The 14607-nt window shown below is 46.7% G+C and overlaps 5 non-coding genes across 5 annotated transcripts; 2 read left to right on the plus strand and 3 right to left on the minus strand.

The window, feature by feature from the left end:
* The first annotated feature begins 10170 nt into the window (after nucleotides 1–10170).
* Nucleotides 10171–10334, plus strand: LOC134951627 (U1 spliceosomal RNA). Its single transcript, XR_010184332.1, has one exon. It is a non-coding gene; the product is annotated as a U1 spliceosomal RNA (small nuclear RNA).
* A 152-nt stretch (nucleotides 10335–10486) lies between these two features.
* LOC134951983 (U1 spliceosomal RNA) lies at nucleotides 10487–10649 on the plus strand. The gene has a single exon (XR_010184614.1). It is a non-coding gene; the product is annotated as a U1 spliceosomal RNA (small nuclear RNA).
* A 2060-nt stretch (nucleotides 10650–12709) lies between these two features.
* On the minus strand, nucleotides 12710–12873 carry LOC134951326 (U1 spliceosomal RNA). The gene has a single exon (XR_010184087.1). It is a non-coding gene; the product is annotated as a U1 spliceosomal RNA (small nuclear RNA).
* Nucleotides 12874–13545: 672 nt separating this feature from the next.
* LOC134952676 (U1 spliceosomal RNA) lies at nucleotides 13546–13706 on the minus strand. The gene has a single exon (XR_010185149.1). It is a non-coding gene; the product is annotated as a U1 spliceosomal RNA (small nuclear RNA).
* A 152-nt stretch (nucleotides 13707–13858) lies between these two features.
* On the minus strand, nucleotides 13859–14022 carry LOC134951817 (U1 spliceosomal RNA). Its single transcript, XR_010184487.1, has one exon. It is a non-coding gene; the product is annotated as a U1 spliceosomal RNA (small nuclear RNA).
* Nucleotides 14023–14607: the final 585 nt, after the last annotated feature.

The following is a 14607-nucleotide window of genomic DNA, read 5'->3' on the forward strand; positions in this document are numbered from 1 at the left end:
TTCTTGTCTAACGTGGTATAAGCAGGGTAGAGTCCGGGGAGCTTCCTCTCAGCGGTGCTGTGGAGAAAAAATGGCGCTGGTGAGTGCTGAGGGAGAAGCCCCGCCCCCTCGGAGGCGGGCTTCTGTCCCGCTTAAACTGTAAAATTGGTGGGGGCTCATACATTTATACAGTGCCCAGCTGTATATATGTTATATTTTTGCGAAAGAGGTTTATATTGCTGCCCAGGGCGCCCCCCCTGCGCCCTGCACCCTTACAGTGACCGGAGTATGTGAGGTGTATGGGAGCAAAGGCACACAGCTGCAGTGCTGTGCGTTACCTCAGTGAAGATCATGAAGTCTTCTGCCGCCTCTGAAGTCTTCTTTTCTTCTCATACTCACCCGGCTTCTATCTTCCGGCTCTGCGAGGGGGTCGGCGGCGCGGCTCTGGGACGGACGGCGAGGGTGAGATCCTGCGTACCAATCCCTCTGGAGCTAATGGTGTCCAGTAGCCTAAGAAGCAGGACCTTGCAACTCAGAGAGTAGGGCTTCTTCTCTCCCCTCAGTCCCTCGATGAGGGAGTCTGTTGCCAGCAGTGCTCCCTGAAAATTAAAAACCTAACAAAATACTTTCTGTCAGAAAGCTCAGGAGAGCTCCTGAAAAGCACCCAGTCTCCACTGGGCACAGTATCAAACTGAGGTCTGGAGGAGGGGCATAGAGGGAGGAGCCAGTGCACACCCAGAACTAAAGTCTTTCTTAAAGTGCCCATGTCTCCTGCGGAGCCCGTCTATCCCCATGGTCCTTACGGAGTCCCCAGCATCCTCTAGGACGTTAGAGAAAATAGGATTTTAATACCTACTGGTAAATCCTTTTCTCTTATTCCGTAGAGGATGCTGGGCACCCGTCCCAGTGCGTACTGTGTCTGCAGTTATTAAATGGCCCTTAACTCCAGAACATTTATGTGGAGACAACTTTCCTGACTTGACCATCTTCCTTGGATGTTTTCCCCCTGTGTGACTGCTCCCCAGCCTCGGAGGGTTGCATCCGTGGTCCCTAGGATCCCGTCCTGGATCCCAAACCATCGCCCCTCTAGGTGGTGAGAACTGTGCAGCCACCAATGGAGTGAGATTCTGGTCTTGGAAGACAGGATTATCCTCCGGTGCATGTGTAGGTGGGATCCGGACCACTTGTCCAACAGGTCCCACTGGAACACTCTGGCATGGAGCCTGCCAAACTGAATGGCCTCGTAGGCCGCAACCATCTTCCCCAGCAACCGAATGCATTGATGGATTAACACTCTTGCTGGTTTCAGAATTTGTTTGACCAGACTCTGGATCTCCAGAGCCATTCCACTAGAAGAAAACCTCTTCTGTGTCCAGTATCACTCCCAAAAACAACAACCGCGTCATTAGGACCAACTGCGATTTTGGCAAGTTTAGGAGCCAACCATGTTGTTAAAGAACTGTCAGGGAGAGTAGATGTTTTGCACCAACTGGTACCGGGATCTCGCCTTTATCAGGAGATCATCCAAGTACGGGATAATTGTGACTCCTTGCTTGCGAAGGAGAACCATCATTTCCGCCATCACCCTGGTGAAAATCCTCGGAGCCGTGGACAGACCAAACGGCAACGTCTGAAATTGGTAATGACAATCCTGAATTGCAAACCTCAGGTAGCTTGATGCAGTGGCTAAATGGGAACATGTAAGTAGGCATCCTTTATGTCTACCAAAACCATGAAATCTCCTTTATCCCCCGGACTGGAGATCACTACCCTGAGAGATTCCATCTTGAAATTGAATTTCTTTAGGTAGAAATTAAGGGATTTCAGATTTAAGATTGGTCTGACTGAGCCGTCCGGCTTCGGGACCACGAAGAGGCTTGAATAAAAACCTTCTCCCTGCTGACTAAGGCTGATTTGAACAATCGGTGAGGGGGAACTTCTTGAAACCCCAGTTTGTACCCTTGGGACACTATTTGTAAAACCCACGAGTCCAGGTCCGAATGAATCCAGAACTGACTGAAGAGTTTTAGACGTGCCCCCCAGTGGCTGAACTAGCGAGCAGTGGGCCCATGTGCGACAAAATGGCTTGGGCCCCCCCCCCATCCCATCCCATCCAAGTCCACCCCCTCACCCCTGGAGAGGATCTGGTGAGGGGGGCCTGCTCAGGGAAGTGGATACCTAGCAACAGTGCCGTAACTAGACATTTTAGCAGTGTGTGCAAGAAACGGCATTGGAGCCCCACCCCTGCATGCAAAACAGGGGCAGTGCGCGCCGTAGGCGCGCGCAAAAAAACATAGTGGCGTGGCTTCGTGGTTAAGGGGTGTGGCCACAAAATAATACCAATTCATAAAACGGTGCACAGTAGTCTCCATTATTCAAATTACGCCGCACAGTAGCACCACTACACCAGGTAGAGACCCTTTTACACCTTACGGCGGACAGATTCCTCTTTTTACACATTACAGCAGACAGCGTCCTCTTTTTACACATTACAGCAGACAGCGTCCCCTTTTTACACATTACGGCAGACAGCATCCCCCTTTTTTACACAACGGCAGACAGTGTGCCCTTGTTACACATAGCGGCAGACAGCGTACATTTTTTTCACATAACGGCAGACAGCCTGCCCTTGTTAAACATAGCGGCAGACAGCGTACACTTTTTACACATAACGGCAGACAGCCTGCCCTTGTTAAACATAGCGGCAGACAGCGTACACTTTTTACACATAACAGCAGTCAGCCTGCCCTTGTTACACATAATGGCAGACATCGTACACTTTTTACACATTACAGCAGACAGCTTGCCCTTGTTACACATTACAGCAGACAGCTTGCCCTTGTTACACATTATGGCAGACAGCGTGCCCTTGTTACACATTACGGCAGACAGCATCCCCCTTGTTACACATTACGGCAGGCAGATTCCCCCTTGTTACACATTGCGGCAAGCAGATTCCCCCTTTTTACACATTGCGGCAAGCAGCTTCCCCCTTTTTACACATTGCGGCAGGCAGATTCCCCCTTTTTACACATTGCGGCAGGCAGTCCCCCTTTTTACACATAGCTGCAGGCAGATTCCCCCTTTTTACACATAGCGGCAGGCAGATTCCCCCTTTTTACACATTGCGGCAGGCAGTCCCCCTTTTTACACATAGCTGCAGGCAGATTCCCCCTTTTAACACATAGCTGCAGGCAGATTCCCCCCTTTTACACATAGCTGCAGGCAGATTCCCCCTTTTTACACATAGCGGCAGGCAGATTCCCCCTTTTTACACATAGCGGCAGGCAGATTCCCCCTTTTTACACATAGCGGCAGGCAGATTCCCCCTTTTTACACATAGCGGCAGGCAGTCCCAACAAAGAAAGAGAAGAAAGAAAGAAAGAAAGAAAGAAAGAAAGAAAGAAAGAAAGAAAGAAAGAAAGAAAGAAAGAAAGAAAGAAAGAAAGAAAGAAAGAAAGAAAGAAAGAAGAATTATACTTACCCTCTCCGCTGGCTCAGGCTCCTCGTGCAGCTTGACGATTCCCGGGCAGTAGAGAAGGAGGAGGAGGGAGGTGGAGGAGGGAGCCGCAGCAGCGCTGTGTTATTGGTGGAGGCGCTGCTGCTGCTGCCCCTCTGCTTCACTATAGGCTGTTCTCGGAAGACAGCCTATAGTGAAGCAGAGGGGCAGCAGCAGCGCCTCCACCAGTAACAAAGCGCTGCTGCGGCTCCTTCCTTCACCTCCCTCCTCCTCCTCCTCCCCCCCGTGCCGCTGCTCCTCTCATCTCCAAGCGACCCTCCTCCCTCTTCGTGTGTTACAGAGGTGGCAGCGTGTCTGGTGCTGCGGCTGCTGCCCGTAGTGCCCTGGCCTGATCTGTTCGTTACGACGGGCGGGCGGCGGGAGTCGCAGGACGCAGACCCGACGGGAGCGCTGGTGTGCGGCTGCGGCATGATACAATGAGTCATTGTGACTCATTGTAATGCCGGCGGCTGTGGGCCCTTGAGTGCGGCGGGGCCCCAGTGCAATGCACTGCCTGCCCTGCCAGTAGTTCCGCCCTGGTGCCCCCCACTGGTGTGGGCTCCTGCAAGAGAGCCCCAGCGTCATGCAGTGGATTTGGCAGAAGCAGAGGACTCTGCTCCTGCGATCTTGAAGAGGCTTCTTGGAGTCAGCATCAGCATTCCCTTGGTGAATCCACAATGCCCTCCTATCCGAGACTGCCATGAAATTGGCCCGTGAGCACTTGTGCCCGGTGTAGGATTTTTAAATATGTGTAGTTTACTGTATGCAAGGGTTTAAAACCTTTTAGGAACTGATATCTAAGGTGTATTACATGTAGTTTAAAAAAAACAAAAAAGGTTTATTTTATGGCAGTAGTTTCCAAACTGGGGTTCTTGCACTGGTAGCATAGTTTGGTGGTCCAGGACCAATTAAAATTATTTATACTTTATTAAATTGGCAAAACCATTCCCTCACAACATAACTGAACCAATTTACTTAATTTTATATTTTTTTCTGAATTTCTCAATAAAAAAAACTTTGGCCTAGGGGTGCCGTGAAACAAATTTTGATACTATTTATTTATATAGTGCTCTTTCTCCAACAGGACTCAAGGCGCTTGAGATATGGCTTCTGGAACTGAACACAGGATTCTAAATGTGGCTGTACCAAGGACCTATACAGTGGCATTACAGGTTGAGTATCCCTTATCCAAAATGCTTGGGACCAGAGGAATTTTGGATATCGGATTTTTCTGTATTTTGGAATAATTGCATACCATAACGAGATATTATGGTGATGGGACCTAAATCTAAGCACAGAATGCATTTATGTTTCATATATACCATATACACACAGCCTGAAGGTCATTTTAGCCAATATTTTTTATAACTTTGTGCATTAAACAAAGTGTGTGTACATTCACAGAATTAATTTATGTGTCATATACACCTTATACACACAGTCTGAAGTTCATTTAATACAATATTTTTAATAACTTTGAGTATTAAACAAAGTTTGTGTACACTGAGCCATCAAAAAACAAAGGTTTCACTATCTCAGTCTCACTCAAAAAAGTCCGTATTTCGGAATATTCCGTATTTCGGAATATTTGGATATGGGATACTCAACCTGTATTACTTTTTTCTGCTACTGGTTCTTTACCTATGCAAACAAGCATCTGACTTGCCTTTCCTATTGCTTTGTTACATTGCTCACCTGAAATAGTAATACTTAGATAGCTTTCCTCTTGCCATTATAATGCCCTTAATATTATAGTTAGCCTTTGTATTTTTGAGACGTGTATGATTTTGCATTTTTTGGCATTAAATGTTGCCATGTTCTTAACCATTCCTCTAGTCCAGGGGCGGAACTGCCAGAGACAACGGAGTCAGTTGCCGCCGGGCTCCAGCCCTAAAGGGGCTTCCTCCATTGCCCTCCGGCTGTTACGTGCCCTTCCTACTAAATAGACAAAGGCGCTACCAGCAGGGTCTCGCAGTTTGTACATTCCATGCCGTAACACCCTTCTTTCCACCTTTTTCAAGACCCAGCCCAGCAGCCTCGCCGCTGCCACCACCGCTAGCTGCAGCACTGCCAGCGGTGGGGTGCCCCTGCTTCTTCTCACACCACAGATAGCTGGGCAGCACTGCAACTGCCTGCCTGATTGCTCCGCCCCCTTCCGGCTCCCAAGCACCTCTGCTGCCCAGTGATCCAGGAGCCTGCTGCTAGGAAGAAGTGGCCGAGCTTCAGCAAGCGAGTCTGGACACTGGCGGAGGAAGCCATGATAACCAGATAATGGGGAGTGGAGAGCCAGTTCCAAGGTAATACTTTATACAGCTGGTTGAGATCCTGGTCGGTGGATATGGATTCCAAGAAAACCCTGGAGGTGCTTCCTTTCAAGGGAGACACTCTCTTTGGAGAAGACCTCAATAAGATTGTAGCTGATCTGGCTACTGCTAAAACAGCTTGCCTACCTAGTATGACTCCTACCACGCAGAAGGCTAAAAGTACTTTCCCTTGGCCCTTTCATCCTCAAGGTAAAGCGTACCCAAGGTCAGGCATACCCAAAGCAAGCTCATGCTTCCAGACCTGCCAAGCCCAGACTGAAGCAAGCCTGGGCTGCCCATCAGCCTGCTTCCAAAACGGACAAGCCTGCCGCATGACGGTGCAGGCCTCCCTCTGGGGGATCCCAGGGTGGGGGGCCCGACTTCTAGGTTTGGCATAATTCTAAGCTAGAGAATTCTGTTTGGAGCTCACCTTGTACTTTGTGAAGAAATAATCAGCATTGTGGCTGAGCAGATACATGTAGTGTGTGGCTGCAAACTGCATGGATCTGCTGCGTTGTAATGCTGATACTTTTTTTTTCAAAGTACCAATAGCTTCATATAATGTTCACAATTTTTATGCAGGATCAAATAGCTCAATAGGTAGGGTGTTTGATTAGAATTCAACAGGTTATAGGTTTGAATCCTGGGTATGGTAGTTTGAGATGTGTTATTTAATAAAGTATGTTGTTCTGACTGCCGGCATCCTATCACCTGGGATATCATACTAAATAAATGGAGTTGATCAATTTTTTTTAATTTTTTTTTTAAACTAGGGACAATTTCCAGATACTTTTCTTTATAACTGAGATTGCCCCCTGGAACTTCACATCAGTTGACAACTATGCATGAGTGGGCAGTGCTTGCTCTGGATCTGCCCACCCATTTATGTGCCGTCATAAAAGAAAGCACAACTGACAGTTATCCTGGGCGTACACTACACAATTATCTGTCAGGCTATCTATCCAGTCTGGATGGATGGAATGAAAATCTGGTAATGTATAGGAGCAAATGTCAATTAACCATTTGCTCCCAAACACTAGAAAAGTGGTCAAAAATGGTCATTACACAAATTGGTTAAACCCAAAATTTAACCAATTTGTTTAGGGGACCATTTTTGTCCATTTTCTAGTGTTTGAGAGTAAATCGTTGATAGTCATTTGCTCACATAGATAACCGGATTTCTATTCCAACCAGCCAGTGTTGGAGATATGGTCTGCCAGATTACATAATGCATACCAGAGCCATAACTAGACTTTTTGGTGCCCTGTGACAGATAATTATATGCCCCCCCCCCTCCCCATTTTTGCAATATGGACAAAAGGCGCATGCCTTGTGGGGAAGGGGCATAACAAGATTGGTCTCAGAGAAAGCACATGAGATATGAAGATATATCTAGTATACTTGACACTCAATGGTTTGTGGTATTGCCGGGGTGCCCTCCTTAAATGCATATACAGTCACACATGGCGTGTTTGTGCAAATGGCATATCAGCAGTCAGCACTAACTGGTGACATGCCATTTGTACAAGTAAGCCATGTGTGACTAGTATATAAACATACTTTATTAAATAACACCTCAAACTATCATACCCAGGATTCAAACCTATAACCTGTTGAATTCTAATCAAATACCCTACCCATTGAGCTACTTGATCCTGCATCTATTCTAACCTCCAAAAACAGATTCAGTTGCATTTTCCAGCGTGTTTTGTTTGCGCCTTTGCAAATGTCTTACATCGACAAACTTATTTAGTACTATTTTGCAAATAGGGTTACATTGTCGCAACATTGTGTTCCCTAATTGCTTGATTTTTTTAAATGCAACAATTGATAAAGACACCTGATAATTGCTCTGTGGAGTCTTATTTTGTGTCTACTTCTTATCTACATTTAATTCCCTACCTCTAATCAAGGCATTTTTAAATGCTGGGGGCTGCCAGGACGTGAGGCCTACCTAGACTTTAGATCTGAATTTGAATGTACTTGTGAACTAACTTAATTTCCTACTTCTAAATTCATTCCTAAATTCACTACTTACATTAATCCTGTAGTTGGGCATTTTGAGCCTTCAATTGTGGGCATTGTTTTGTGTCCAAACCAGCAGCTGGTGGTGTGCATTTGCTGGAAAGGCATCGAAGACCTCCGATATGCTGCATCTCCTGATGTGTGTCTCCCTCAAGTGGCTGTCAGCAAATGCATGCTAGACACCCCATTCCAAGCTGATTGTGACATCACGGAACATGCATCATAGAACAGGCATGCTAGAATATGGGTCTTCAACTTGCGACCCTCCAGCTGCTGTGGAACTACATATACCAGCATGCCCTGCCTCAGTTTTAGCATACCTTAATAGCAAAACTGTGGCAGGGCATGCTGGGATGTGTAGTTTCACAGCAGCTGGAGGGCCACAGGATGAAGACCCATGTGCTAGAGCCAAGCCGCAGGTACATTGAATGCTAGCAAGCTGAATGTTTAAATCATTTTTGTTCCGCAGCATTCCAATGCGGAAGATTCCATGGAACCAGAGATTATTCCATTGAGAAGGACATGCTGCCTGGATGACTGCACTGTGCAAATTAAATCACGGAGCCAGTTGGCTTGTGGGTGGCTCTGGTGACTGGGTGGTTGGGTGGGCGGTGTGTCGGAGGTGGAGCACATGCAAATGAATGTGTATCATCCAGCTAGTGAGAGTGAAAACTCATGCAGGAGTGTGCCTGCTTGTCAGTGGGTTATGCACCTTGCCAGGTGTCAAATCTACATGGAGCAGCTGGAGGGGACAAGAGCAGGTTTGCAAAATATAGATAGAAGAGCATATATGCTGGCGCATTCTCCATGATTGTGTCAGCTTATGTTTTGGTGCACTGCACTTTCCTTCACTAAGTTTTAGCCATTTTGGTTAAATGCAAGTGTAGTTGCTTCTCGCCCTTTTGGCTGTGATCTTGTATCGTGGTTGAAGAGTCTGCTGGAGGGATTGTTTTCTTCATTGGCGAGAGACTGAAGATATTCCAGGATGGAAGGCTTGGGAACACTATCCGTTTTTCAGTTGTGGAAGAGTTGAAAGACCGGATTGGACTACATTCTATAGTAAAGGATATCTTTGTATTTATTAATCCTCCCTTTATATGTGTCTGTCTTTCAATAAAGCTTCGGGCTTGTGATTCCCTCACCCTCTTACACTCCACACACATAGCCTTATTAACTGTTGTATTATTGTATTGTTTAAATGTATAGTGCAGTTCATGATTTATAGTGTAGGCTGGCCTGTGCTGTAGTTCTTGAACTGTACTATACCGACAGCATTTGTATTGTGTTTTGGCTGTGCTGCAAAACGGTACTTATGTGTGTAATGTTTATGTATGTTTTTTTGCTTCTTTATGTCAATAAAGACTGCTTTTTCAATCCAATATCTGAAAACAATCAATGTTTATCTTTGATGGCAATAGAAGTGGTATGATATTTGCTGCTTTTGAAAGGCAATATCTGATATGTCCCCTATCTGGGAACCATATATTAAATGGCTTTTCAGAAAAGGGAGATGGGAGAAGAGCTTTCAGTACTTGTAGGACCGATGCTCATTTCCTATTCTAGCCTCCAAAAACAGATTCAGTTGCATTTTCCAGCGTGTTTTGGATGCGCCTTTGCAAATGTCTTACATCGACAAACTTATTTAGTACTATTTTGCAAATAGGGTTACATTGTTGCAACATTGTGTTCCCTAATTGCTTGATTTTTTAAATGCAACAATTGATAAAGACACCTGATAACTGCTCTGTGGAGTCTTATTTTGCGTCTACTTCTTATCTCCACTATTCTGACTTCTCCTGTCTGCTTACTTTGTGCCTTCCAACGCACAATTCGAACTACAGGTATTGCTGCAGGGCCCACACCCTTTTAGTTGCCTTACAGAGCAGCTCTGGAGCTATTACAGTGCCCAGCTGCTGCAAGTAATCAGCTTGAATGCTTCAGGGGCTGGGGCATAGCCAACATGAGCCCCACACCGAAGTAGGGTGGAGGTGTTTAATGCGAACTAGGGGTCATCCAAGCGCCGCAAAAGGCCGCCATGCCCTGCACGCCCCTTTTCTCTTTTCATATGCAGACGAGGGTTGAAGCCAACTTTGACCCACTGCTTGGATGACATCACCATATGCAAATCCATCTGCTGCAGGCCTTCCCCCAGGAATGCTTGCACTAGTTGTTGCTTTTTGTTTGTTGTTTGGGGGTGCTTCAGTATTAGGTAGCCTTCTGCCCTCCCATGTTCATCTGAAAATATGTGTTCTCCCTGCAGTTGTTGTCCCCAGATGAGAGTTCCCTTGTGCTGCCTCAGTTGAATCTCCTTTACTTGACAGAGATGTGCCTGAGCAGCGGCCCTCCCAAGCCCTATCCCAAATCATACTTATTTTGCATAGGAGATACCATGGTCATGAAGATTGTTCTCCCAGGGTGAGGTTCATTCATTACATTCTGGGTATGCTGACCCCTGTGATTTCCCCAAATGTGGGAAACTTGACAGCATTATTTGTGGTAGTGGGGGACTGTGTTTGTGCTTTCCTCTGGTCAGCTCTGGTAAAAGTCAGATTTCTTTGTCTCAGATCTTCCTCTAGCCTTGTTCTTCTTTCGAGAGTTTCCTTGTGCTGCCTCAGTTGGATCTCCTTCACTTGACAGGGGGGTGCCCGAGCAACGACCCTCCCCAGCTCTAGCCCAACTCCTACTTACCTGCCAGGTGAGATACTATGATCATGAAGGTGCTTCTCCCAGGGCAAGGCTCACCCATTGCACTCTGGGTGTGCTGCTCCTGCGATTTCCCCAAATGTGGGAAACTTGACTGCATAATTTGTGTTTCCCCTGGTCGGCTCTCGTATAATTCAGATCTCTTTGTCTCAGGTCTCTCTCCAGCCTAGTTTGCTGTCTGTTTCCACTTCTCTTTTCTTGAGCCGCTCCCTTCTATGCCCTTGCGCACTATCCCAGGATAATTATTGTAGCTGGTCTGCGGGTAACAGCTCTCAGATCCACTTCTAGAAAAAATGCAACAATGTAATTTGAGTGACAAACTGCAGAGATGAAAGCTTTCTGTGACTGCTGCACAGGGATCACACAAACTCTATTCATAGGGCTGACTTCACTTAGGGGAGATGTTCTCGCCCCGCAAAGAAGTGCGAGTATATACCGCACTTACGGTACCATTGGATTTACAGATATTTTTTTGCAATACACTATGGGGGTCATTCTGAGTTGATTGCTCGCTATTTAAAACGGTGGAGTTAACATATCTCACGTGGAAGGTGGTCATGTTATTAGCCTTGGCTTCGGCTAGGCGAGTGTCGGAATTAGCGGCTTTGTCACATAAAAGCCCATATTTGGTGTTCCATGTGGATAGAGCGGAATTGCGGACCCATCCTCAATTCCTACCAAAAGTGGTCTCATCTTTTCATATGAACCAACCTATTGTGGTGCCTTTGGCTACGCGTGACTTGGAGGATTCCGAGTTACTTGATGTGGTCAGGGCTTTGAAAATTTACGTGGCCAGGACGGCTAGAGTCAGGAAAACTGAAGCGCTGTTTGTCCTGTATGCAACCAACAAGATTGGTGCCCCTGCTTCAAAGCAGGCTATTGCTCGCTGGATTTGTAACACGATTCAGCAAGCGCATTCTATGGCTGGATTGCAGTTACCGAAATCGGTCTAGGCCCATTCCACGAGGAAAGTGGGCTCTTCTTGGGCGGCTGCCCGAGGGGTCTCGGCACTACAGCTGTGTCGAGCTGCTACTTGGTCAGGTTCAAACACCTTTTCAAAATACTATAAGTTTGATACCCTGGCTGAGGAGGAACTCATGTTTGCTCAATCGGTGCTGCAGAGTCATCCGCACTCTCCCGCCCGTTTTGGAGCTTTGGTATAATCCCCATGGTCCTTACGGAGTCCCCAGCATCCTCTAGGACGTTAGAGAAAATAAGATTTTAAACCTACCGGTAAATCTTTTTCTCGTAGTCCGTAGAGGATGCTGGGCGCCCGTCCCAAGTGCGGACTACTTCTGCAATACTTGTATATAGTTATTGCTTCAATAAGGGTTATGTTATAGTTGCATCGGTCCTGCACTGATGCTACAGTATGTTGTTTTTTCGTACTCATAACTGGGTAGTTTATCACAAGTTATACGGTGTGATTGGTGTGGCTGGTATGAATCTTGCCCTGGATTAACAAAATCCTTTCCTCATACTGTCAGTCTCCTCTGGGCACAGTTTCTCTAACTGTGGCATAGAGGCGCATAGAGGGAGGAGCCAGTGCACACCCAGAACTAAAGTCTTTCTTAAAGTGCCCATGTCTCCTGCGGAGCCCGTCTATCCCCATGGTCCTTTCGGAGTCCCCAACACCCTCTACGGACTACGAGAAAAAGATTTACCGGTAGGTTTAAAATCTTATTTTCTACTTTATTCTTTTCTATCCTAGTTTATTACGACCAACTCTCATCCAAGGAGTTTGATATTCTACTACCTGCATGCAATTTAAATTGCTTAAATTGTTTATATGGTTGATTTGTCCTTCACAACCCATAATCTGCAACTTGGATGTACTTGTGTCATTGAAAATCTTATAATAAAAATGTTTACATATTGAAAAAAAAAGTTATAAGACATATGCATTCAATATTTGAAGAAACAAAATAAAATAAAGCTATGTATTGGGTTTCACTAACAAGCACATTGGAAGACTTGACTACTGTTAAAAGACATGCATTACATGGTATAGAGCCACAAACCACAATGTAGTAAAATAAAAACAAACTTACATGTGCTAGAGCTGGGGAGGGTCGCTGCACGGGCAGCCCCCTGTCAAGTGAAGGAGATCCAACTGAGGCAGCACAAGTGAACTCTCGAAAGAAGAACAAGGCTAGAGGAAAATCTGAGACAAAGAAATCTGACTTTTACCAGAGCTGTCCAGAGGAAAGCACAAACACAGCCCCCCACTACCACAAATAATGCAGTCGAGTTTCCCACATTTGTGGAAATCACAGGGGTCAGCATACCCAGAATGCAATGAATGAACCTCACCCTGGGAGAACAATCTTCATGACAATGGTATCTCCTATGCAAAATAAGTATGATTTGGGATAGGGCTGGGGAGGGCCGCTGCTCAGGCACATCTCTGTCAAGTAAAGGAGATTCAACTGAGGCAGCACAAGGGAACTCTCATCTGGGGACAACAACTGCAGGGAGAACACATATTTTCAGATGAACATGGGAGGGCAGAAGGCTACCTAATACTGAAGCACCCCCAAACAACAAACAAAATGCAACAACTAGTGCAAGCATTCCTGGGGGAAGGCCTGCAGCAGATGGATTTGCATATGGTGATGTCATCCAAGCAGTGGGTCAAAGTTGGCTTCAACCCTCGTCTGCATATGAAAAGAGAAAAGGGGCGTGCAGGGCATGGCAGCCTTTTGCGGCGCTTGGATGACCCCTAGCTCGCATTAAACACCTCCACCCTCCTTCGGTGTGGGGCTCATGTTGGCTATGCCCCAGCCCCTGAAGCATTCAAGCTGATTTCTTGCAGCAGCTGGGCACTGTAACAGCTCCAGAGCTGCTCTGTAAGGCAAATAAAAGGGTGTGGGACCTGCAGCACTACCTGTAGTTCGCATTGTGCGTTGGAAGGCAAAAAGTAAGCAGACGGGAGAAGTCAGGATAGTGCGCAAGGGCATAGAAGGGAGGGGCTCAAGAAAAGAGAAGTGGAAACAGACAGCAAACTAGGCTGGAGAGAGACCTGAGACAAAGAGATCTGAATTATACGAGAGCCGACCAGGGGAACACAAATTATGCAGTAAAGTTTCCCACATTTGGGGAAATCGCAGGAGCAGCACACCCAGAGTGCAATGGGTGAGCCTTGCCCTGGGAGAAGCACCTTCATGATCATAGTATCTCACCTGGCAGGTAAGTAGGAGTTGGGCTAGAGCTGGGGAGGGTCGCTGCTCGGGCACCCCCTTCTCAAGTGAAGGAGATCCAACTGAGGCAGCACAAGGAAACTCTCGAAAGAAGAACAAGGCTAGAGGAAGATCTGAGACAAAGAAATCTGACTTTTACCAGAGCTGACCAGAGGAAAGCACAAACACAGTCACTCACTACCACAAATAATGCAGTCAAGTTTCCCACATTTGGGGAAATCACAGGGGTCAGCATACCCAGAATGCAATGAATGAACCTCACCCTGGGAGAACAATCTTCATGACCATGGTATCTGCTATGCAAAATAAGTATGATTTGGGATAGGGCTGGGGAGGGCCGCTGCTCAGGCACATCTCTGTCAAGTAAAGGAGATTCAACTGAGGCAGCACAAGGGAACTCTCATCTGGGGACAACAACTGCAGGGAGAACACATATTTTCAGATGAACATGGGAGGGCAGAAGGCTGCCTAATACTGAAGCACCCCCAAACAACAAACCAAATGCAACAACTAGTACAAGCATTCCTGGGGGAAGGTCTGCAGAAGACGGATTTGCATACGGTGATGTCATCCAAGCAGTGGGCCAAAGTTGGCTGGAACCCTCATCTGCATATGAAAAGAGAAAAGGGGTATGCAGGGCATGGCGGCCTTTTGCGGCGCTTGGATGACCCCTAGTTCGCATTAAATACCCCCACCCTCCTTCTGTGTGGGGCTCATGTTGGCCATGCCCCAGCCCCTGAAGCATTCAAGCTGATTTCTTGCAGCAGCTGGGCACTGTAACAGCTCCAGAGCTGCTCTGTAAGGCAAGTAAAAGGGTGTGGGCCCTGCAGCACTACCTGTAGTTTGCATTGTGCATTGTAAGGCACAAAGTAAGCAGACGGGAGGAGAAGTCAGAATA

This window comes from Pseudophryne corroboree, chromosome 8 (assembly GCF_028390025.1).
Source record: "Pseudophryne corroboree isolate aPseCor3 chromosome 8, aPseCor3.hap2, whole genome shotgun sequence".
NCBI lineage: Eukaryota > Metazoa > Chordata > Amphibia > Anura > Myobatrachidae > Pseudophryne > Pseudophryne corroboree.